Source organism: Pteropus medius, unplaced genomic scaffold (genome assembly GCF_902729225.1).
Source record: "Pteropus medius unplaced genomic scaffold, Ma_sr-lr_union100, whole genome shotgun sequence".
Taxonomy (NCBI): domain Eukaryota; kingdom Metazoa; phylum Chordata; class Mammalia; order Chiroptera; family Pteropodidae; genus Pteropus; species Pteropus medius.
In genome coordinates this window covers 18,614,164-18,638,456 of record NW_024345601.1, presented here as the reverse complement: position 1 = coordinate 18,638,456, position 24,293 = coordinate 18,614,164, and the positions used below count along the sequence as shown (strand labels likewise).

At 37.6% G+C, this 24,293-nt stretch overlaps 1 pseudogene; it reads right to left on the bottom strand.

Moving 5' to 3' along the window:
• Positions 1-23,067: 23,067 nt before the first annotated feature.
• On the bottom strand, positions 23,068-23,543 carry LOC120611999 (peptidyl-prolyl cis-trans isomerase A-like; annotated as a pseudogene).
• Between the last annotated feature and the right edge of the window lie 750 nt (positions 23,544-24,293).

The following is a 24,293-nucleotide window of genomic DNA, read 5'->3' as shown; positions in this document are numbered from 1 at the left end:
TTTTCCATCATTATTTCTTCAAATATATATTCTACTTCTCGTTCTCCCTTTTCAGGTACCCCTATGACGCAGAAGTTGTTACCCTTAATTGTGTCCCATAAGCTCCTAAAATTATTATTATATTCTTGGTTACTTTGTTCTTGCCATTCTGATTGGATGTTCTTGGCTTCCGCATCCTCTCTATTGGTGGTTCGATCCTCTTCTTCCTCCATTCTGTTGATTCCCTCTAATATCCTCTTCATCTCAGATAATGTGTTCTTCATTTCTGACTGGTTCCCTTTTATAATTTCCATTTCCATTTGTATGCTTTTATCTTTGATGAAGTACTCACTGAATTCCTCTACACATCCTTTAATTTAATTGAACATCTTTATAACCAGTGTTTTGAACTCTGCATCTGTTAGATTTTTCCTTGATCTATATTCTGTTGTTTCATATGGTTTCTGCTTCTTTGTCTTCCCATTTTAGCGGCCTTTCTGTGTCTGTTTCTATGTACTAATCAAAGCTCCTAAGTCTCCCCATCTTATTAGCATGGCTTTCTGTAGAAGGTGTCCAGCATCACAGTCCTGAGAAGAGTTCAGCTGCAGACCAAATTTAGCTACAGCCTGCACCCCTCGAGGGCCACCTGTTAAGATTCAGCAAGCAATCCACAAAAGCTGTGCTTGTAGTTGCCTCAAGCAGCCATGCCAGAAACTGAGGTCAGCTGCTATCAGTGTGAGTCTTGGTGCTGTTCAGCAAGTGGCACAGGACTCAGTGAGGACACAATTGGATGTGGTTTGGGTGGGGCCACGAGTTGGGGGAGGCAGAGTTTAGGAAATCCTCTGGGTAGAGTGACCTCTATTATCCAGTTTGATACATCTCCACTATGGCGGCTCTGTGTGGGCACACTGAGAAGGGGGAGGGCTCAACAGAGGGACAGTGGATACCACCAGCATTTCTGCTGAGGAAAAAACGTCACCTCTAGCCCTTGCTCCAACAACTCGGTGTCCCTTGGTAAGTCCCTTGTGTCCCCTGAGCAGCCGACTGGGCACTGGTGCTCAGAGTAAGCAGATCTGTCACCGCGAAAGTCCGGTTGTCGACATGGCCCCTTTAAGAGGCATCTGTGGCTGCCACTGTTATGGCCTCTGTCCCACTCAGCTTCTGGGGACCAGGCAGCCTCTCGTCTTCTCCCCCTCCTACCTCCAGCTGTAGCAGGGTGATTTCTTATTTCTCTCCCTAGTTGTAGGCTTCTGTACATCTAGACTCCTAAGAGACTCTGCTTGCTGTTTGTTCCATGTTTCCATCTCAACTTTGATGTGGTCGCAAGAGGGGATGAATGAAGCTTCAATCATCTACACCATTTTGCCATCTAGCTAGCAGTCTTCTTAATACCTTATTTTACTGGGAAAATAAAAATCAAGGTCATTGATTAAGATTGACTAAGGGTGAATTATTTCTGTAGACTTTAAGAGAATGTCTGTAAATAATGGTCTCCAACAATGGAAAAGCAACTTTACCAGGGAAATGAGATAAGATGGCAGAGACAGTATTGTGTACTGGCCGCTCAGCAAAGATCCTGAAGACAGACTGGAATCCAATTTTGGCAGTGCCACTTACGACTATTTCTTCAGGTAACTTACTTAGCAGCGAAAAGCCTCAGTGTTCTAATCTGTAAAATTGGGATAACAATAGTATACTTACATCATAGGATTGTTTGGGAGATTAAAATAGCTTGGTACTGTGAAGTGTCACCTGTCATTGTGAGAATAACCTGACAGTGGGACAGCTACAGGTTTATAGTCCTAAAAATGAAATGATTCCAGTGTATAGATGTGTTTTTTTTCCCCTCTATTCATGTTCAACTCAGTTATGAAGTAGATATGAAGTAGGCAGAGAATTAGATTTAGCCAGGCTTAGACTCGATGTATATGAGTCAGGACATTTTGTTCAATACTTTTGGTCCTCTAAGTATGAAGATGTCTACTTCATGTTGTTTTCTTATTTGAAAGCCTAAGGAGTTTTCTTTTTTCTGTGAGCTTTCACAAGGTCAAACTTTGCAGGGGCCCTTCAGAATATTTGGAGGGTTAGCATTCCATTTCTGATTAAATTAATTCTCTTCTCCAAGAAAAGCACCATTTTTGATTCTATAAAAGTGGCATATTTGGCAGTGGCTAATCTGCAAGTCTCTCCATGAGGAAATAACAGAACTACAGAGTCAAGTAAATTCTATTCAAAGCTTCTCTCTTGGAAGTAAAGGACATTATTTCTGTACCCAATAAAATTATATTATTGAGATAAAGCACCCATTATTTATCTCATAGGTGATTCCTTTTTCCTCTGTTTTAGAATCTCTGAGTATTTGAACCTTAATCTTTAGTGGGAAACAGTATACTGTGGATCTCCACTTCAATTATTCTGGCAGCTTATACACTGCTTTCTTAGTTGTTAATGATCTGAAGCAAATGTCACCAAGTAGAAAGAAGGAATAATTCCAATGAGATTGCATAGGCATGCCAAATCTATCTTCTTTTCCCATGCAGGAATCTTCGAGAAGGCCAACATAGGAATCTGTTATGTAATAACAAAAAGACAATTTTCTCCGTGTTTTTCTTTGCCTTTAGAAGTCTTTTTTACTTTGACTTCTCTTTCCAAAAATCCTTTCTAGCTTTCTTAGAAACTCAGGCTTTACAGAAACCCTTGATATTTAATACTAGATATTACTCAGCATCTAATTTGTGGGGATTCCCCATCCTACTACTCTTAGATTTCTGATTTAAAAGGGCAATTAGCCAGCAATCTCTACCATAGCCTTTTCCAGCTCTAAATATGCTTGAAAATATATGTAAAAATATATATAGAGAGAAACAGCAAAAGATGAAAACTCAGAAAAAAAGAAACTAAAATGGGAAAATAATCTAATGTAAAAATCAAAGAAAAATTGTAATTATTTATGTTGCAGATGGAACCAGATGAAGAAATGTTCCACATTCCATTCTTCTACTTCTAAGTCCTGGACAACCAAAGAAATAAGCAATTCTTCTGTGGCATCAAGTTGATGATGCTTACCTTGTTTGAGTAGTAAAATTGTGACTGATTTTGATATTTTTTTTGTCAGTATTTATTCTTTATCTTCTAGTTTTTTAAAATCTAAATAGCTTTATAAAGACAGTGTCTATCTATCAATATCTATCTATCTATTTTTCTATGTATCTAATGGCAGAAATAATCTCTAATACAAAGTGGTTGTCTTTGGGATTGGAAGTTTGGGCATTTTGTGTTTTTATTTTATTATATTTTCAAATATTTTAATATATTTATATACTACCATATAATTAGGAAACAAAATATAGTTTTTAAAGAGAATACTTTAGAAGACTTTGAGAAATTAATTTTATTACCTCTTATTTTAAGTCAGATTTACAACAAAATATTTTTTCCTACTTGGTGTTTTTTTTATCACAGAAGCGAAAAAGATTACCTTTTTATGAAGAAGACTAATATATATGATTCAATATGAAAGTCTCGATTCTTGACCAAAATAAAGGGTATGTTTTGGTGTTCTGCCTTAAAATGTATGTGCCTAAGTAGTATGCTGAACTCACAGTGGGATTCCACAAAGGCTAGATTGTCTAGCAGCTAAAAGTGAAGATGACTTTTTAATAATAATAATTTTCAGAATGTGGAGAGAATTCTTGAGATGATCTGTGTCATTAATAAATGGATGCATAAATAGTGGATGCATGAGGGTCTGTGGCGTACCTTAAGGTACAGGAGTCATCATCAGAAACAACTAAAACTGAAGTAAGCTAAGAGATTCTTGTAACTGCCAATTTGCAAACACCTGCTTTATACTTTTATTTTATTGTTATTTTCATTATTGTTATTAAGGCATAATTTATACACATTGAAATGTGCAGATCTTAGGTATACAGTTCTATCAGTTTTGACAAATATATATACTAGTGTTACCTATATCTATATCAAAGGAACATTTCCATGCCCCCGAAAATTCCCTCAGGCTTCTTCCCAGACAATTTTGTTTCTTTCCAGATTAGGACTTTTATGAATAAAGATGCTGTGGATATTCCTGTATATTATGGTGGATGTAAACACTCATTTTGTTGGGTGTATGTCTAGGAGTGAGATTGCTAGGTCATGGGATGTGTGAATATTGAGATCTAGTAGATACTTTAAAAATGTGTTTCTATGTTGTTGGACCAATTTATACTTACTCCACTGGGTAAGAAATTTACAGTTGCTCCATATACTTTCTAACAGTAGTGTTCATTTTTTAAATTTTATTCATTCTGGTGAGTATGTAATGGGAAATCACTGTGGCTTTAATTTGCATTTTTTCTGGTGACTAGTGATGTGAGCACTTTTTCATATGTTTATTGAATATTTTGATATGGTCCTTTATGAAGAGCCTGCCTATCATGATGTATTTTAAATGTCTATTTCCTTGTCTGTAATTATGCCCCAACAACTGGTCTGTGAATTCCCTAAACTTAAGGAATATTTTAAATAGATCTTTTTATTTCTGATAGTTGGCACATTGAACTAACACATTGAAGATTGTTAAAAAAAATGATATGAATGGAATAAGGATAATTATTAAATAGCTCTTCCTATATGCCAGATGCTTTTCATGTATTACCTCAATTTTCATGTATTAATCCCCATACCAACTCCATTTTCAGAAGAGGAACTTGAAGCTCAGATGACTTTGAAGATTTGTTATGGCAACAGAGCTAGTAAGTAGCTTGCATTGCTATAGCCTGAAACTAGGACTTTCTTGTTTGAAAGTTATTTTCTTTGTCCCTTCCAATCTAACCACAATAGCTTCAGATTAGAAAGTAGTTTTTCATTGTATTCATTCTGCACTCATTTATTGCACACGATGGCCGAGAATGCTGCACACTCCAACATCCATATTTTTCTCTTCTCTGGAAACACAACTAAACTACCTTTCCCCTTGAAATTAGGTCAGGTCTGTGACTGAAATGGCAATGGAATGTGATTTAGTGTTGTGTATGCCACCTCTAGGTCTCACCCATAAAAATCTCCCACACACAATCTTCTACTTACTGTTTCTGTGGCAAGCATGATGAATCCCCATATTGAACATTGTGGCATCATAAGAAATAAGGAGCCTGGGTCCCTGAGCAATTGTGTGGAACAGAAACTCCTTCCTTCCCACATCGTGTTGGTATATCATGAGTGAACTTTAACCTCTCATGATAGATGACAGAGATTGCAGTAGCCTAGCCTCCTATGGTCAGTCTCCCTCTAGGAATTGGTGATGCAGAGATAAATAGCTTTTAGTCTTTGGGAACTTTGGTTTGGTAAACAAAGAATTCTAACACATGTCAAATGTTATTATAAAGGTACAGACCGAGTTCTATGGCACATGATTTAGACAGATCAATTCTGCCTTGTAAACTTAAAGAATATCTCACTGAGGGGATAATATTTTTTTGAGCTGGGTCCTTGGAGGATCAGATGAAAGTGATGAGCATTTCACATTGTAGAAACAGCATGAGGAAATGTGTAGAAAGCTTAAAAGCATGCTATACTACTTTCTGGAGATTTGTGAAGTTCTGTGTGGCTAGAGTACAACTCATGTAAGGAGAATAGGAGAACAGAACAAAATAGTTTGGTGGCCAATAGATTGAAGCATCTAGTATGCTGTGAAAAGGAATTAATAATTGATCTTATGATCAATGGAGAGCCATCTCTTATGAATTGAAGGGAGAAGAAACTGGAGCAAGAAAATCATTTGAAAGTATTGCAGTTATCCAGAAGAAAATAATGAAGATCAGAACCGAGACATTGTCAATAGGAATTAAGAGGAGATAGCTTCTTAAAATTAATATTGCTTTGAAGGCAAAAAGAATGACATTTAGACTGTTTCTTTTGTTGAATGTTGCCAACTATTAGAAATGTATTACATAAATCAAGTCCAAATGAATCTTTGGTATTTTCAGGTCTCATTTTAGAGTCTATGTTTCTTGTTAAAATGTCAATTGTTGATTTCTTTCTCTAACTTCTCAGAACTTCTAGAAGCTTCTCTATACTTCAAATGTTGCTCATTGAGAGCATTCTATCAATGAAAATGCCAAGTTATGATTCTGTAATTGTTAATTCCTTACATGTCTATCCCCAACTTATCGGTTGCTTTGTTTTTTGTTTTAGATGAAAGACAAGCTAATTTAATTCCACAAATAGTTCTATTATGTTCTCAGAATAGCAATAACTAATAATAAAGAGAGCATAAACCTCAATCTCAGCCTTTAAGGAATTCCTGGTCTAGTGCAGGCAGGGAGATAGTAAATCAAGAAGGGTGAGATAAAGTTCCAAAAGGCAACAGTCAGTGTAAAGTAACTACTAAAATGAGGTATTATGATGGTCCAAAGTGCTAAGAGGGTTCAAAGGAGTGATGTTAGAGATTAGGCATGGTAGGTATGGTTCTGTGCAGAACATACAAGATGTAGTATAGGTTTTAATGATGAAGATGATGAGAATGATGATGATGATGATTATAGAAGAAAAGTTCCTTTTAGCATCTACAATTATATTAGTTACTGCTGACATGTCTGTGGGCACAAGGACAGGAAGGTTATTTATCCACATGTGTGCCTGGTCTCCTGTTTTAATGATCCAAATAATGGATTATGTAATAATAATAATGAGAACTGTTAGCCACAGAGTCAGTTTTCACTGTTTGCTTCTTCAGGGGAATAAAGGCAGTTTTAGAAAACCTCTCCCAAATTTACAGAATAGAGCAAACACACCGGAGGAAAAGTATCACCGAGGATTGAGGAAGCCCAATGTCAGGATCAGAGTAGGAAACACGAAGAGGTTTAGCAAAAGGAAAGAAAGAGCAGATTCTTCTTTTCTGTCCCTGAAAATAAACTACTTAAAAACTGAATCACAAGTGGAAGAGTAAAAGGTAGGTCATTGTATAATTGAGAAGAAGTAGGAAAAAAAGCAGCAAGTAGAATATTTTAGTTTGGTTTTTAGAAGATTAAATAAGGCTGATGCCGGGAACATGATGAAGTAAATTTCCCAAAGGCATAAAATTTTGGCAGAACATCAGAATTATGTATTTAGAAATGAGCATTATTCTTTAGCTGTAACAACAAAAGCTAAAATTTTCAGCCTGGAAATGAATTTTGGAAAGAATATAATAGATGTATTCATTCATTAATTTATTCTCCAAACATGTATTGAATAACTATTATAGACCAGACACTGTGCTAGGCATTGGTAGAAAAAAATGACAAGACAGTGAGGTCTCCCTCAAAAAGTTCATGTGAGGTGACTCAAAGGGAAACAAAAACAGCCAATACATGGTGATATGTATTGTGAAGTTGTGTATGGATTGCTAAGTTGTGTATGAAAGGAATCTTTCATCTGCCTGGGGCTGCCTGGTAAGGTTTCCCAGAGGAGAAACCATCTTGAGCTGGGATGTGCAGGATGAATAGAAATCAGCCAAGAGGAAAAAGTAGGGATAGATATTTAATGCAAAGGGGAAAAAAATGAGAAACAGATCATCAGCAGTAGCTGTTGCAGACAAGATTCACCGTTGAATGGTAAAATTGGTGGGTAAAAGCTTTAGAACAAACAAGATTTACACAGTCACAAAGTTTCTCCCCCAAGAGACGTGTTAACTATAATAGCAGAGACAGTAATTGAACTGCAGAAAAATTTAGCAGAAAGTGCCTTCTAGTAGATAGAAGTCAACACCAGTGGTAATAAGACATATCAAAATTATGAACCCTATACTATAATTCTCTAAAATGAACATAATATTTATGTGGTGTTCTTGCCCAAAATGCCTAATTTCAGTCTAATTGTGAGAAGGCATCGGACAAACCAAAACTGAGGGACATTTAGCAAGAGAACTGGACAAAGTGCCAAGGTCATGAAAGACAAAGAAAGACTGAGGAACTGTTACCAACTACAGGAGACTAAGGAGAAATAACTAAATGAGTAGTAGGATCTTGGATATGATATGAAACAGGAAATGGCACTTTTTGGCTTAGGAGACAGGACCCTTAGATGGAGTTCCCTCTCAGTTATGATCCAGGTTCAGTGCCCAAATTAACCTTGAAAAAGATCTCCCAATTGAGTTTAAATTTACAAATGATGGTTTTCTTAAATAGGCATGGTCTAATTGAAATCCTTTGGAGCTAAAATCGAAATTTTCACCATGTACTCATCTTTTTTCAAATATCATTGTATCTTTGCTGTATTCTTTGGCAGCCTTAAGTTCTAGGTTTCTTTGTCAGGGATGAAGGCTTGAGGACTAGAAATCATCTTTGTTTTTCCATAGCTAGGTTTGCAGCAGGGCTGGAATAATCTCTTATGTCCTAATACATCTTTAAATGCTTTAAAAAGTGAGGTACATGCCAGACTTAAAGTGGAACAAATTCAACTTCTGTCGTCCAAAGAAACTACCTGTATTCTAGTAATGGACAATACAGACTGAACCAAACTCTATTCAGGCATTGGGAAAACATGTTCAACTAAAAGCAGAATACAAAAAGAACTATACTTTCTTTGGGTTTTTCATACCTAAGGATAAGAATATTTGATTTTGGACTTTAATTACTTTGAATTTTGATGTATTTGAACTTGAATTTTCAAGATGATCTAATCTTCTCCCAAGGAATTTGATCCTGGAAGAGAGTTTATATTTAAGTATTAGGAATTTTATTATTGGGTTAATTTTGTTTCCTGGTGAGTTATATTAGGCAATGTGCTTGAACAGAATGCACGATTGGGAAATAGTAGGCAAACAAATTTCAGTTGGCCACAGTGGCCTTAGCATTAGTTTAATTAATGTCTTATTTCAGTGGGGAAACACTTACACTGTCATCAGCAACCTCAGGAGGGTCCTCAGTGGAGGAGTGATTGGTATGGGGGAGAGCTTTATGAAGGTAAAATCAGATCACCCTAATGGGCTGCCAATTTCCTCTCCCAAGGAGATAACCATATTGTTTTGACAGTATATTTAAGATTAAGCCAAGTGGGTTAAAAGAACCAATACATTGGGAATGTTGATTGGGAAGCATCTTTTATCCTCGTTCATTTTTCCAAGGGAAGTGACATCCATCAGCACAACCTCTTGGCTTCTCTCCTCCCATCTTACTTATTCCTCTCCAAGGCAGATGAAGTGAACGATCAGATTGGTGACACAGGGAGAGGTACTGAGGTGCTCAGGCCCTTCTTGCTCTCTTTTTGGGATCGCTCTGCCTTCAGAGAACATGTGTTCTTCTCTACTCTTGGCCATGAGCTAAGCTTAGTGCTTCAGGCTCCTCTTGTGGAGGCTTACAGTTTTCTCACATTATTCAAGACCGGGGTGCAGTATTATGAAATGAACAGTTGCTTTTCATTTCAACCACAATTTCTATCACCTCTACAATTTAAAAAAGTTGGCATTTTGACCTCTCTCTGCCTTGTTGTGGATACTGGAAAGATTTCTTCACATAAGATAGACGATCTTGTCAAATTACTTAGCATCTCTATTTCTCAGTTTCCCCAAGCATAAAATGGCATAATATCTGTGCCTACTTTCACAGGATTGTTATACATTAAAAGGGTTAATAGGAAGTTTTTAGGAAAATGCTGTTACTCCTTTATCTTATTTATCAATTTTTTTCAGAATTTTGGGAGTGAGAACAAGAGATACATTTTATTGGGTTTCCCATGAAGTTGAACAATCAGTACTACATACAATGATGTACATACAATGATGTCATGGTTCTGGCTTCAGTCAAGTGGTAGAAATGGACACGTAAATCAATGTGACATGTTATTGTAAAGATATGTGCTCTGTGTGGTGTGAATGCAGAAATGGAAACGACTGCAATTCAAATGTTACTAAGTTGTACTCAAGTTTAGCCCAAGAAAAATTGTGAATTGGAGCCTAATATTTTTTAATCCCAGAATTAAACCTCCATTCTGGTGATCTCCTGTCCCATTTTTCTGCTACATGATGATCACCACTCCTTGGCCGCCCTCCTGGAGTTGTTCCTTCCAGTATTCAGCTCCAGGTTCAATCATGGGTTGGCACAACAGCTGAGGCACCCATCCATTCAACCTGCCAAATTGTCAGTTGAGGGTTGAAACATCTCTAGCTCTGTAACAAGGTGGAAAAAGTCGAATTTATCAGAAAAGAAAGGACATTGTCCGCCAGATGAGGATTGTAGTTCCAAGCTGCAGAAGCTCGCTCAGGACAGTTAAACAGAAAAGGAATTTATTGAAAAGGTATTTAGCCAATCACAGCATCACTGAAAGCAAGCTAGAGCTAAGTTTTTTCAGGACAATGCCCCAAGACCACACTGTAATTACCATTCTGCTGAGAAAACTGCAACTGAGGCCACTGCACAGCAGACAGAATGATTTGTACCACCACCACTTGTGCGTCAGGATGTCATTGCTTCTGCAACCACTATTGCTGCCTGTACTGATGCCTTTTCTACCCAAGCAAAGCAACTTTGCATCTTCTGCAACTACCATAGACCCCAAATGCTGGACATATCTCCTTTAATCTTGCAATACAGCAACAACATAAAAATAGATTCTGTGTAGGTCTTCTTTTGCCACTACTTACTTTCTATCACAATTTTGCAAAGGTGCAGCCAGTTGGTGGAGTCCAGAGAACATGCCTGAATTCTAGCTACAAGGATGCTGACAAAGCCAGTCCTCTGGCTTCTCCCTTAGGGGATAGTGTTGGAAAATCTTAGCCAGAAAACATGACAAATATCTAGTATGCTACTAAGAACCTTGGAGGAGGAATGAGAACCTTTAAAGACTTGATTCAATAATGATTGATGTCAGTAAATAATTTATAAGGGTTTTTCTTTCTTTTTCAAGTTAATGGAAAGGTGTTTTTTTTTTTTATTCTTCTTATTTTTTTTTTTTTTTATTTACATACTTGGGATGTGAACTCAGAAAAAAAACACATGCAAGGCCAACCACTTTCAATATAGGTTTCCTTTATCCAACTTTATCCACACATGTGATCAACCTCTCTTTTAAGTGTTGAATATATATTAAAAGCAAATTATTTTGAAGGTGCATTGAGTCACTAGCATACTTGAGGGACCCACGTCTTAATATTTAATGGAGTACCATGATAAAGTTCTCTGCCTGCCCCTACAAAGTACAGTATTAAGAATTCTCTTATTCAAATAGAATAGTGTACAATATTGTCAGATGATCAAAGCCTTCTGACATCTGGACTAAATTATCTCTCCATTTTTATACTACATTCTTTCCCTCACCAGATGCAATGACCACACTGGATACTACAGGCTTTGCTCAAATACATAATTCTATTTATGCCTCCAAGTATCATGAATTCAGGCCTTGATGCCAAAAATGTCTTTATGTTTTGGATCTGAAATGTCATAGATAAGAAACTTTGGTCAAGTTTTCTACATTATAATGAGAAACTTCAATACTATCAAGTAAATAATCAGAAAATATTAGCCATTTCATTATTTTTTTGTTGTTTTCCCTTTACTTTTCTCATGGTTGAAATTTGACTCAACCTCCAAATCAAAGTGAAATGCAAATGCTCCCAGAGCACCCCAGCACCACCACCACCACTACTCCCCCTCCAACACCATGGTGCTTTGTTTTCCTGTTATAACACTCATTACTATTTATTTCATGGACTGGTTTGTATTAGAGTTACATATAAGCTATTTCTTCTTCTATCAGCTCCGCTGTGGATTTCTTTCTAGAAGTCAGAGTTGCCTTCAGCTTGCGTTCCCTCACACATAGGTAAGTTGCTTATATAGAGCAGACTTTCAGAAAATATTTGTTGGATTCTGTTAAATATTAATTTTTATTTTGTCTCATACCTTGCCCTTTGTTAATTAGGCATAGACAATAAAGGATTTTAATAAAATACTGAGTTATCTTTTCAAGTAACATTCATCTTTACAAAGGGTTCCTGAAATATTACAAACTCTGAGGTGTAGGGGTTCCCTAAAAACAATACATGTAACAACCCAGTTGAGTATGGCCTCATGGTCCAGAAGAGAAGTAGAATAACCTCTTTTTACAGGGAAAAAGAGGAAACTTTCCTGATCTTTCAGAGAAAGATGACAGTGAGCTAAGAGAGCTGACTTCAGGAACCAAATAGGAGACATTTGGGTTGCCATTTATTCATCCGATGTCTCTCAGGATTCTTTTGAGGGTGAGATCACTGAACGTTTGACCTGGAAGAAATTTGGAAATTGCAGTCATTTAACTTGACAAGGGAGTACCCTGAAGGTATACAGAGTAAACAGCAGAAGTAAAACTGGAACCAGATCTCTTTCATCTAAGGAACTACTCAAAGACACCATCCTTTGCTTTCCTCATAAGCGTCAGGCAGACTTTTTTTTCAAGCTCCCCTTTTCAAAATGATTACTTTGCAAATTTTCACAGTCATGTTGGGAAACAACACAATTCCAGTGTTAATTACTATATATAAAAGGGGAGGGAAGCTTAGCAAATATTTTACTATATCTATAAACAAATCCAGCTCAAGAGCTAATCTTTTCTTTGTTACCTTCCTCCCCACTTGTAGCCTAAAAATAGCTTGTTCAAACCGTTGATTTTTTCCAAATACCGACACTTGTCTTTGCCTCTCTTTAACACTGGACATCTGTGGGTGCTGCTCTGGCTTTGTTCCTAATTACTGTACAATTACCTTGCTCTTCATCTGTTCTTGGCTATTTAGTCTATATGGACTTGTTATCTCTGCCTTACTGCTTATTAGTTGGGTAGTGGGATAGCTGAAACAAGCCCGCTCAGACCCAAGAGATAACCTTGTCCAATATTAATGGTCTCATTTGACCAAACTATCACTAGCCACCTCCCAAAGCATTCCCTTTGAATCCTAATCCATTATTTAATAAAGTTCCCAAATTAGCAGTTAGGGCTCCATATGGCTTAGGCAGGCAAATCCTATGAGTTAATTCTATTAATCCAATTTAGGGGGCACAGCTTAGATCTGCAGTGTTTCTTGAGAAGTTATAACTAATTTTAAGGTTGTATTGGGTAGCTTCATCTGAGGGACATTTACCTAATAACCTGGTATACAGTTTTCTCTGGATACCTTTGTGTGTGAGTAGATTCTGCATACCATAACAAAGTATGAGACTGGTTGATAATCTAGCTATATTCCTAAATAGAAAAAACAATCTAGATGATCTGTCCAGCAGAAAAACAGTTGAGACTTTTTGACTTGTTCTCATAGATTTGAAAAGTCCTAATTAATTTATTCTCCTTAGTGATCACTACTTCTAACCATTTATTGATTACTGGTGAGAGCAGGGCCTCAGAAGAACCTCACACTTAGTTTAATGCTATTCCATTGCTGTTTTGAAACTTAAAAATTTAATCTTTGAATGTGAGTTTTATAAGTGAAGTCCACAGGACAATGGAGCATATACTTGAGTAAAGGTCATACAAAGAAGAAAGGTAATTACTTTGTATTTTAGTACTTTTAATGGCACGGTTTTTGAGCAAAAAGTCTCACATTTCCATTGCTGTTCTGAGTGAGTGGCATATATCGCAGAGTCCCCACTTCACCTTGGCCGTTTATATTCACATATGGCTCTATAACCTTCTGTACAGGCTTACATCCTACTCGCACATCACCTCAATGACTGAAGTTCCTTTCAGTTTTACTAACAGTTATTTAAATTATTTTTAAGAACTTACTCCGTATCATACATTGTACTAAGCACTTAACCTACATTATTCATGTAATCACCATAGCAGCTGTCTGGGACCACTGTTCTCATTATTCCCATTTTACAGGTGAGGAAGTTGAGACTTGGGTTAAGTAACTTGTCTAAAGTCACCTGATACATGTTGAAGTCAGAATTTGAACTGTGGCAGACTAAAGCCAGAGCCAATGCCCTGGAATGATGAGTATAAGTGAGAAATACCTAAAAAATGCTCAGACCAAGAACATAATCTGAATATTACAACCTTAGTAATCCATTCTATTATTTAATCAGTGGTCTTTTAACCTTTTATTAATTTATTTTGACTTTTAAAATCTTCAATATAGTACTTTATATAAGTTTATGTTCTTCTAAAATCCATCATATTGAGGTATCAATGAGGTGAAAATAGACCACTAATTACCTGCCTTTTCTCATTTCACTTTCTTTCTTGGAAGTGAGGAGTATCTGAGTAATCTGTTGTCCTGTTTAAAGTCTTTTAGTCAAAACTGTACTTTAATTCACTTGATCATTTCTATGTCTTGATCACTTCCTTTCTCTGAGACTCAGTTTAGAAAATTGTGTGTAGTATAGATAGTAAGTTTAAAATCTGTAGAACTCAATTTCTAGAATCTAGTTCCAAGAAAGCATGCATGACTTTCATACCAATCCTGCAAATGTGTCCAAAAAACTGTGCTCTTCTGTCCAATTTATCCATTAAGTCCAAGAGCAATCTGTATGCCCTACTGCAAGGCACTCACTCTTTCCCCTGAATGCCACACTGGTTATTGCAAATTCAGAACTTAGATGATATTTCAGTCTGTGAATGCAAAGAGGAAAGTTCACTTTTCACTTCTTATCTTTCCCCGTGGCTGTTAAGGGTAAACCAAAATGTCACACTTTCGGTAGAGTTCTAGTTAAATGAGCCCATGAAGAGCTAGCAACTGAAGTAGAGATTTTGGAGTTCTTATAATGAATGTTTCTTGTCCTACCTAATAACTGTTTTGTTGCTGGCACTCTACTCTCTAGAGTGGAGAGAGTAGGGGGAGTTGTTTTGCCTTTTGCAATTAATGGAATGGGAAATTCTTGGTAGAACGCATACATTAATCTGACTCTCCCAATTATTAACAAATTTTCATCTTTCTTTCCTTATGATCTTTGATCTGAGAAGTGCAAAGTGTTAACTATTTTCAGTAGATGAGATTTTCCTATGGATCTATTTTCTGTTCCACATGAGTTTTCCTAAAGAAGCTGCTCGTGACTAGCAAGGAGAGGGAATGTGTAGCAGCAGGAGACCACAGAGAATGCTAAGTGACTTTGTATATGCACAAGTCACCAGAACATTCATTACCATTGAATGTTCATAGGCTGTGTCCTCTCTGGCTGAAAGCATTTCCACAGAGCAGAAACTCATTTGAGAAGCTCATTTTTGCCACTTGCCTACTTGCACTGTCCTCTGTGCTGTTAACCTGAGTGTATTTTTTTTCCTTTTCTTTTTTTTTTCAGGCGAGGCAACCCTTGGTTGACCTCACAGATTGCAAGGACCTTGTCAGTTTACAATCTCTTATTTTTTTTTATTTTTTTACACCTGAAGCATCTGGTCTTCCTAGGTGGTCTCCCATCCAAGTACTAACCAGGCCTGACTCTGCTTAGCTTCTGAAATCATATGAGATCGGGCTTGTTCAGGGTAGCATAGCCATAGACCACCTGAGTGTTTCTTGACAGTAAAGTCATTTAGTGATAGTTTTGTCTGTGGGGCTCATTTTCCATTTATACCAGCCCAACTGGACTAGGAAGAGGAAGCACTAGACCTGTGACCAAGAGTCAGCTGTCTCCCAGTGAAAAACCACATATTTTGAGCTCTCTCATGCCTGCTAACTGTAATTACACTCATTGAAGCTTCGAATACCAGCGGGCTGGAAAGTAAAGGAGGTGCAGACCTCTCATAACACACTGGCCCTTACCTCCAGGACACAGATCCTGTGAGGCCTAATGAATACTATTCTCTATCATGATACTCATGTCATTATATACTGACATGTAAACATCATATTCTGACTTTTTACACCCATTCTACTCTCAATACTGAGGCTTCCTTTCCTCATCCCCTTTTCCTAAACCCTTCCACTATTTCTCTGGAGCACATGACCCCCAAAACAAAATTCCCCTCACTTTCAGTCTTATTTTGCACAATTCCTTCCATCTTTTTGTTCTGTGTGAACCCTGTTTCCTATAACCTACTGACGAAGAGGGTAGTTTTATCTCATAGTAGAGATAAGAGGTAGACTTGTCTCCCTTTCTCCTTGAGGCTAATTCCAGACCATTCCATACTCGTTTGAGGAGGAAGGAATCCTTCCATGCCATCCTATTGATCCTTTACCAACACTGAGACATTACCTCTCATCCACTGAATATTTTATTCCCCTGTTCATTGTCTTAATGTCCACCTCAACTTTGACCCCAATCCCAGAAAACTTCAAAGACAATGTCTATGGCTTGGGCAGCCCATTGGTTTCTCAGTACCTCAAATTATCTCTTCATTTCAAATGGCCTTCAGCTCCATTTCACTTTAACTACCCATCTCCTACCTATCTGTATGAAAATGTGATTGTAAACCCATGATCCCAAATTTTAATTGAGCTTTTAAAAGTGCTTAACATTCTAATTGGGCTATGCTACTAAGCAAATTCTTCCATGTGCTTTAAAATATAGTTCATATATTCCTCACTCTCTCCATAATACCAAATTGTCCCCTCTACTCAATTTCACTAACTTGAAAACCTTGCCTCATATCGCAAAAATAAAAAACAGAAATGATGAAAGTGGACACCCACATTTTTGCTATCAAATCTATCAATTTTTCTACATAAAAACCCATCTTCTTCTTCTTTCCTTCTTCTTTAAAGGAAAAAGTATCCTCTACAGCTATTAAGGCTCCCAGATATTCAGATTCCCTCTAATATATCAGGGACCTCTCTATATCAGTTATGTCTTCTTTCTATTAAATTTGAAGTATTCTCCTTCAAATTTAGTAGATTCTTATTAGCATTCAAACATGTTTTTAAACCACCACTTTGATCCCTATCCTCATTCAGCCACTGCCTAATATTTTCAACTCCCTTTCACAGTTAACTTCTTAAATCATCTACCAAGTCATTCTTAACTTTTCTCTTTCACTCATACTTAACATTCAATTTAATAGCAAATTACATTGTTGGTAGCTTCAAAATATTTCCAGAATTTTACCTTTTCTCACCATGTCAACCACTACCACCTAGTGCAAGCTGCTCTCATCCCTTACCTGACCACTGCAGTGGCCACTTGATTGCTCTTCTTGCTTCTTCTACTCTGTCTCCCTGCAGCAGCCTCTGCTGATAAAACCACCACCCGCAGTGGCTTCCCATCTCTGAACTAAAAACTACGTTTTGAAAAAAGGTTTCAAATCCTGACATGATCTGCCCCACCCCCACCCCATCACCACTCTGATCTCATCTCCTATCGCTTTTCACTTTATAAACTTTACTTCGGTCAATCTGGCTTCATTATTTTTTCTCAAAAATACTCTGACTGTAGCTGTCTCAGGTCTTTTGTACATGCTTCTCCTTCTGCCTGGAATGTGCTCTCATAGATATTCCCATGCTGCGTGCTCTTCCTCTTACTCCCCATAGGTCTGTGCTCCAACATTAACCTTATAAGAGAGAACTGCCCTATATAAAACCACAACCACCCCCACTCAGTAGTCTTGTCCCCCTAATGCCACTTTATTTTTACACCCGACATATTATATATTTAATTATGCTTATTGTCTGTCTCGCCTCTATAAAAGAAGTGCCATCAGACATGTTTTCTGTTTTTGTTTTTGATTTTCAATTTACTACTCTAGCCTCAGAATGTAGAACAGCACCTGGCATATAGTAGGTCTCAATAACTCTTTCCTGAAAAATGTCTCCATTTTGTTATTTCCCTTTTATTCTCATATTTATTCCAAACTAATTTGCCTCTTTGACTCTAAACTTGCCTTTAAAGTCTTCAATCACCTCTTTTACTAAATTCTTGCCTAACTTTACCACAGAGCAGGTTTCAACCTTCCTCTTCTGTGGTTTTCCTTCTGTGTTTCTACAGTCTCAACACTTTTTCCTTTTACATAGTCCTTAAATTGTGCAGTTCCTCAGAGACCTCTTATATCACACTTCACTTTAGTTCCAGGTGATCTCATTTCCTCCTATGGTTTTATAAATATCATCTATTGCTAGTGGTCCCAGGCTTATTCTCTTGTCTAGCATTATCTTCTGCGTTCAAGCCTATGTTTTCATTAAGAATCTCAATATAAATGCAAAACTAAAAGCCAAACTACTTATTCTTGGGTGTTACTTCCCTTAGAAAATGGTGCCATCGCTTAACTCAGAAAACTGGGAGTCTCTTTCTTTTCTCTTATTTCCTACATTAATTTCATCACCAAGTCCTGTCCACCATATCCTGTGGCTATACCTTCTCTTCATCTCCTTTGTCATACCTTAACCACCATCATTTCTTACGTAGAATATTGCAACAGTTAACCTAATAGTTTTTCTACTTTCGTCCCCTTTTAATGTGTTCTCTATGCAGACTTTTTTTTTTGCTCAAAACACTTCAAGCAACCCTCATCACAATTAGGTTATAAAGTTCATCATGACCTGGTCTGTAACTGTTTCTTTTGTATAATATCTATATCTATCCCTGACACACATCGGTACTCATGAATGGTTCTTCTTAGGGCATCTATTAAGTGTACTGTGACAGTAATTTAACCTATATTATCATACCATCTTCACATCTTTCATGCAAAATGCACATTAATGTCTCTTATTTTTAGATGAGGAAATTGAATTCCAGGGAAATTAATCCTGGCACTGAAATCATATTTATTGAATGAATGAATGAATGAATGAATGAAAGGTTTGTTCAAAACCGCATATCTAGACATTTCTTGCAGAGCTTCTCTACTACACAGGAATGATACATATCCACTTATTCAAAAAGCATAAAGTACTAAAATGTAAATTTTTTAAAATCATCGATCATTTTGGAAGTTTGTGTTACCCTGTATTACATAGATATTCTTGCTGGGTGGGAAATAATAACTAAGAGGCTGAATCTCCATTGTTAAAAAAAAAACTTATCTTCTTACTAGGTAGACAAGACTTATACATACTAGAACGCATAGAGAACAACATAATATGGCACTTGTAAATGTCAGAGAGAATAATCGGGAAAAGTCCTCTTAATTCTGGTGAGCAAGGATACAAATAAAGAAAGGAGTCCCCACCCAGTTAACCTAATCTACTAAATTAACTAATGGAGTGTCATAAATTATAGCCAGATCTCCAATGTCTTATGTTAAAGACCCCAGCACTGCACTTAGCCCCATGTATGTAACCCACAAGAGTGTGTCAAATCTGATCCTACAAAATATTATCTAACAGAAGAGGTCTTGAGTGACATTACATCCACCCTGCCCTGCAACTCCCTACCCCTTTTATTTGGCTCTCTTTTAACGTGATTTATTTTATTTCTTCTCACTACCTGACACTATATTTATTTGCTTGTTGTCTGCTTGTTTTATTTATTCTCTGTCTCCCCCAACTAGACTATAACCTTGAAGAGTTCAGGGACTTTGTTCCATTTGCTGTTGTATCCCTGATCAGTAATAGGGGCTAGTGATTGACAGTCACTGAATAAATAATGTGTTAAATGAATGAATAATGAAGTACTTGGTTGAATAGAGCCCATTCTTTAACTGAGGGACTCAGGGATTAGTATGATCACTTTAACATTTCTCTATTCTAATATTATCCTTTCTTGAATGGAAAATACCACCTGATGCTACTCTCTCAATTTTCAGAATTGTCTTCACTGCCCTTTTTCCAAATCTTGTAACAGGAGAAACTTCAGCCCCGTCTACCCAGTGTCCCTGGAAAATATGACCAGAGACATGGGCCATGCCCTCTCAGAGACCGTCTGAGAGCCTCTGTGGGTAGCAGTTCAGTGTCTCCGTGGGCCTCAGTTTGGCTGGCTCCAATTCAGAGCATCACCAATCATCTCCAGATGTACTGTTTATGACGACTGGTCCAAAATCTGCCTTCTAGAACCCAAGAGGCCCACACTGGCTCCATTCAGCTATGACAGTGTACCCAAAAGCTACTGCAGGTTTCACTAAATTACAGAGCAAATGTCAAACTTCCTTTGCATTATCAGACATACATCTTATATAGCTTCTTTATTGGGTTTTTATATCTTGAGGGGGTCTTAATAGGATGAAAGGGAGGCTTGCTAGGTACAGATGAGTGCCATTCAACTATTTAAAAGCATATTTAATTAAACTGGATTCATTGCCTGCATGGGGCAAGTTAAATGAAAACTAAATAGATAGAGTATGATTACATATTATTAAGAAGAGAGACAGCTCTGGAGACCAAATTCTTTTAACACAACATTAAGTTGAGCTCATTTCGTATGCACAGTTTAGCACTGGCCTATAAGGAAATCGTGTTTTGAGAAAATCAGCAGAATGGTTATGAGCTCTAAACAGCTTTTAATAAAATGCAATGTTTCAGGGAAGGAGCAGCTTCCAAGCTTCACGTAAATATGCTAATTAAAGATAATGAAGTTTCCCACTGATTTCAGGTTCTCTTTGTTTTCTATTTTTTATGTTCACCTCATCCAGGCTGCTTTCCACTTTATTTTATAAACTCCTAGAAATGCTCCAGATTCCTTATTTAAAAGATGACAAGATTGGCTGAAAGTTGAGGGGAAAAACAAAAAAAACAAGCCTGAATCTGTCAAATGGATGACCTTATTAGAATTGACTGTCTGGGTCTAAGCAGTCCATAGATTGAAATAATCCTAAGCTTTTAGTTGGTATCTAGACCATTTTGACCAAAAGAGCCAGCCAACTGTGACAAAATAATAAAAACAGTTTTTATCTGTTGAGTCTCTACAGGGAGTAGGTGCTTTGCATACATCATCTAATTTGATGCCCACCATCACCCTAGAAGATAGAGATTGATATCTCTAGATATCAATCTAGAGATAGAGATTGATATCATTCCATAGAAATGGAAAGAACAAGGTGAATAGTCAGCAGTGTTTCTGAGATTCAAACTCAGGTCTGACTGACTCTCAGATACTCACTCACTCACTGGCAACACCTTCCCTGACCTCGTCTAGGAAATTTCAGCTCTGGGGAAGGGAGCGGTATTTGAAAAGCATGCAAAATAGCCAACATAATTTAAAAAAAAAAAAAGCTTCCAATGACTTTTAACACTTGAACCTCTTTAAAGAAAGTTTTAGAAAATCCTCTTAGCTGCTGGTCCACAGGTTTAAAAAAAAAAGTTGAGAAACACTGATCTGATTTACCCAGCCTGAGTTACAATCTTTGACTTTGCCTCACCATTCCTTGTTCTTCTGATAGTGACATCTTGGCGTAAACGTGTGGAATCAGCTCTCCTCCACTTTCAGTCCATGTGGCCTGAACTATGTTTACCCTACTCTTAGCCGTATGAGTTTAAATGTGTCCTTGGTCTGGTCAACAGAGTCCCATGTTGGTTCATGAGACGCATTCCCAGAAAGGAGCTCCAGCCCTCATACTTCAGGCTGGAAATATTGAGAAAGACTTACTCTCTAAGGTTGCTAAGCTGGTCAAATATATTCCTGGCATTGCTAGTGGTTCTCTTTTCATCATGAGGGATAGCTTGCCTGAGATGAAACTAAACCCAGAGATAGAAGGGCTTAGAATTCTGATGACATTGTCTGAGCATGCATAAAGTCAAACACCTACATATGAACTTTGCAAGTTCAAGAACCAATCAATTTCATTTTGTTATTAAGCTTGTCTGAGTCATTTTTCCACAAGCAGCATCTAAAAAAGTATGTCCTCCCCATCTCCACCAATCCTGTAGTTGTAGAACTTTAAGCTAAGAGAGGAAGTATGATTTTCTCAAAATGTTTACTCCTACTTAGCAGTATATTTAGTCCTAGAATCTAGGGCCCCTTCCTCCCAAGCCAATTTTGTCTTCTTACATCATTTATTCTGAAAGTGTGATCTCCAAACCAGTAGTATCAGCATCATCTGGAACTTGGAAATTCAAATTCTCCAGCCCCATTTCAGATATACTGAATCAGAAATTCTAGGGGCTAGGACTAGCAATCTGTTTTAATAAGTCCTTCAGGTGACTTGAATGTCTGCTCAAATTTAAGAACCACTGCTCTAGATCAATTTCAAATTTTTGAAATGTCAGAAACAGTTTCTTTAAACAAAATACTGCATAGGAACTCAATATAAATACCAGGTAAGCACAAGTTATTTTGCTTGAAATGCAGCAAATAGCCTAGAGACCTGCTTGTTCCTGGGGATACCTAGCAGCACCTGAGAACATTTCCAAGGAAGCTCTGGTATGCCATGAAGCACAATTCTGATAGAGAAAGATTGGTGAATGCCATTTAGATACTTTCCCAGTATCATTTATGCTCCAATTTTCTGTAATCTTTAAAGTGCTGTCTTAGGGTGAGCTATTCACAAATCTCTACAAAAAGGCTTTTTGAGTATTTACAGAATCAGAAGAGGGAACTGGGATTAGGGAGTGCTTCATAATAGAGATCTACCTTGGGGAGTTCCAGGTCTTGTCCCAGCTCAACTCCAAATCCAAATGTGGATGGTGGACGAGAACAGGCAGCAGTTCTCTTAGAAGAGCTCAAGACCCAAACGATTGGTCCAGGGTAAATAAATGTAGGAAACTACTTATTTTCCCCTCAAACATAGATTGCTCTAAATCTCACAAATTCACTAGAACTACTCCTTGACAAATTTATAAAAACAAGAATTGTTATGGAACCTGGCCCTTTCCTGTCAGGACTTGGTCTCTCACAGACGACTGTGTCTAATCACCCATGCAAACCACGGCCTCAGTCTCTTGGTGTTGTACCTTCTAACGGATGTTTGCATGGAGTAGGATAGTGTTCAACAGAAAGGGAAGCATCTGTTGGGGAAAAATTGGGGGGCAAAGAGATTTTATAGCTTCCTAGGAACACTGGTAACTGCTCTTGTGTCTTTGCAGTGGTTAGTCATTATCACTGAAATGCCCTGTGATCTTCAACTCAGCCCATTTCCAAAAGTTTTTTGTTTGTTTAACTTTTATTTCATAATCATAACTTAACTCTGCAACCCAGCTATTGTTGGAGGGACAAGGAAAACCCGAAACCCAAAGAACTGCAGAGAGAACAGAGATTATAGCGTCTTCTGAGTGGGTGAGGAGTGCTCAGGTGAGCTACAGAAGGAATGGTCTGGTGGTTAAGATAAAACAAGTTAAATTTATTAGAGTTGTCCACAGTGAGCATTGGTGATCTTCTTGCTAGTCTTGCCATTGCTGGACCTGAAGCACTCCATGGCCTCCACAATATTCATGCCCTCTTTTAGCTTGCTGAAGACCGCATGCCTGCCATCCAACCACTCAGTTTTGGCAGTGCAGATGAAAAACTAAGAACTATTCATGTTGGGTCCAGCATTTGCCATGGACAAGATGCCAGGACTCGTACGCTTCAGTATGAAATTCTCATCATCAAATTTCTCCCCATAGATGGACTTGCCACCTGTGCCATTATGATATGTGAAGTCAGCACCCTGGCACATAAATCCTGGAATAATTCTATGAAAGCAGAAACCATTATAACCAAATCCTTTCTCCCAAGTGCTCAGAGCATGAAAGTTTTCTGTTGTCTTTGGAACTTTGCAAACATCTCGAAGGAGACACAGCCCAGGGGCTCGCCATCTACGGCGATGACAAAGAACATTGCTAGGTGGACCGTGGCTGGGCACGAGTGTCTCTGGGGCAGCAGCATCTGTGAGGCTCAAACATTCTTAATGTTATTTTATAAGTTCAATTATCATTAAAAGTTCAACTACCTCCTCCCCTACAAAACTATCCCTATCTCCCTGAATTCCCTGTCATTCCTTTTTCTGTGTTCCCATTGGTTCTTGTGAATAGCTCTGTTTTAACATTTACTATATTGTTTTAATACTAACAATAATATATTTTATAACAGTAGATAATACATTTTATCTTTATTATTGTCATTTGGGGGATATATTTCTCCACTCTATGGTGAGAGTAGGATCCATGTGGTTTCATCTGTGTATCTCAAAAACCAGGCATAGCATATATGACATCGTAGGTGCTCAAAAATATCTTTTCTGTGAAAGAAAAATTTCTTGCTAAGCCTATTCTGTCAAGGTCAGCTATGGAGCTTACCATCTTGAGAACTTAATAAGAGCTGTCATGAATCCAGTGGATAATATAAGCCATGCCCAGTGCCTAGTGAGTTTCAGATGAGGAAACTGAGGCTCAGATATGTTATGAGTTTATTCAAGATCAAATAGCTGGGGAGTGGTAGAGCAGGAACTTAATCCCAGTCTTGTTTGCTCTTATCATTACTTCTCCTCATTCATTCAATCAACCCACACTGAAGGAGGCCTCTTTTGCTTCAACAGTGTGGCTGGGACATTCTGAGTGGCTGTCCTCAAGGGCCCCTGGCTCCCTTACT